Source organism: Penaeus chinensis, chromosome 32 (assembly GCF_019202785.1).
Source record: "Penaeus chinensis breed Huanghai No. 1 chromosome 32, ASM1920278v2, whole genome shotgun sequence".
Classification (NCBI taxonomy): Eukaryota; Metazoa; Arthropoda; class Malacostraca; order Decapoda; family Penaeidae; genus Penaeus; species Penaeus chinensis.
This window is the reverse complement of record NC_061850.1, coordinates 14,279,860-14,282,270: the sequence shown is the minus strand read 5'-3', so window position 1 is coordinate 14,282,270 and position 2,411 is coordinate 14,279,860. Positions and strand designations below refer to the sequence as shown.

At 22.2% G+C, this 2,411-nt stretch overlaps 1 protein-coding gene across 1 annotated transcript in view; it reads right to left on the bottom strand.

Moving 5' to 3' along the window:
* The window catches only part of LOC125042783, a 1,963-nt gene extending 1,687 nt beyond the window's left edge, over nucleotides 1-276 (bottom strand). The window contains exon 1 of the mRNA XM_047638670.1: nucleotides 199-276. The gene's annotated coding sequence lies outside the window, so the exon portion shown is untranslated. The remainder of the gene's footprint in view (nucleotides 1-198) is intronic.
* Between the last annotated feature and the right edge of the window lie 2,135 nt (nucleotides 277-2,411).

The window sequence follows — 2,411 nt, the reverse complement described above, 5'->3', positions numbered from 1 at the left end:
CGAGAAGTGGCAGAGTGGCAGCGGTAGTTGACAAACCTACTCCGCCGGCAGCTGCACGTCTCCCCGCTAATGAGCACCAAGGGCTTGATGAGCACAGCGCGTGACAAGGCCCAAGATATGGCCGCAAGTTCATGAGATTTACAAACTGCAAATTAGTCTAGAAGAATAAATGAAAACTCCTAAAAATGCCTCCATTACCGTATTTGTCCACGAGGGCACCCCGGGGCCCTCAAAGCTCGCAAAGACCAGACGGAGGAACTGAAGCAGACCAGAGCGAAGGTGTCGAAAGTCTTTAACCGAGTGAGACGTGACGTTCCCTCTCCCTGCCTCTGGTATGAATTCCCTGCCGCAGCCCCCCCCCCCCCCCCAGCCCGCGCCCACCTCGCAGCTCCCCTCTAGACCCACCGACCCCCTGCTCCAGCGACCTCCGTACGCCGCGACCCTCCTGTGCAACAGAAACTAATGATAGTAAAAATAATAATAATAATAACAATGATAATAATAATGATCTGCAATAATAATAATAATAATAGTAATAATAATAATAATGATAATAATAATGATTTGTAATACTACTACTACTAATAATAATAATTCATAATAATAATATTAATAATATTAAAAATGATTTATAAATATAATAAAAACAATAATATTAATTATTATTTATAATAATGATAATGATGATAATTTATAATAATAATAATGATAATGATAATAATATTGATAATAATTTATAATAATAATAATGATAATGATAATAATGATAATAATAAATATGATAAAAATGTAATAATATTAATTATAATAATAATGATGATAATTATAATAATAAATGTTATTACGATAATAATGATAGTAATAATAATAACAATAATAATAACAATGATTTATAATAATGATAATAATAATAATAATAATAAATATAATAAAAGTACTGGAAGTATTAATGATAATAATAATGATGATAATTATAATAATAAATGCAATTATGATCATTATGATTATAATAATAATAATAATGATAAAAATGATAACAATACTAATAATGATAATAGTAATGATAATAGAAATAATAACAGTAATAATAATAGTAGTAGTAATAATAATAATAATAATAATAATGGTAATAATAACAATAATAATCATAAAAAGAAATAACAATAGTAATAAAAACAGGGATGAAAATAATAATGATAATAATAGTAATAACAATAATAATGATAGTAATGATAATCATATTAATTGTAATAATGATAATGATAATCCTTATAATAATGACAATGATAATGATAATAATAATGGTGATGATAATAATGATAATAGAAATAACAATTATAATAATAATAATAATAATAATAATAATAATAATAATAATAACAATAATGATAATAATGATGATAATAATAGTAATAATGATAATAATAATGATAATGATATTGATAATAATAATCACCATGTTAATGATAATAATATTAAATCGTGATGAAAAGATTCCATGTATGAAAATAATAATGATAATTACAATGATAAAATGAAAGAAATAACAGTCATGGTAATAATTATGATCATAATGGAAATGATAATGACAATGATAATGATACTAACCATAATAGTAATAGTAATAACGATGATACTAATACTATTAATCAAAGTAAAATACTACTAATAATGATATTGATAACCACAATACTGATGATAGTAATATTAATAATAATAATAATAATAATAATAATAATAATAATAATAATAATAATAATAATAATAATAATAATATGATGATGATAATAATGATAATTATAATTATAATAATAATGACAAGAATATTAATTTTTGCAAGAGTGATGATGATAGTAAATATACGGATGATGGTAATAATGATAATAATGATAACAATAATAATAATAATGATAATAATAATAATGATACAATAATATAATAATAATGATAATAATGATAACATTGATTGTTATGATAATAATAAGAATAACAATAAGACTAACCATAACAATAACAAAATTAATTATAATAATAATGATAATAATGATAACGATAGCTGTAGTAGCAATAATAATAAGTGTAATAAAAAAGGAATATCAGTAGTAATATGATGACGATAATAACAGTTAGGCTGATAACAAAAATAATAATGATGATATTAATGATAATAAAAATAATGATAGTAACAGTAATAGTGATTATAATGATAATAATAATGATAATAATAATAATTATAATAATAGTAATAATAATAATAACATTAATAATGATAATAATGATAATAATGATAATGATAATAATGAAAATAATAATAACAATATTAATGATAATAATGATAATAATAATAATAATTATTATAATAATAGTTATAACGATAATGGTAATAATAATGGTGATGATGATGATAATGA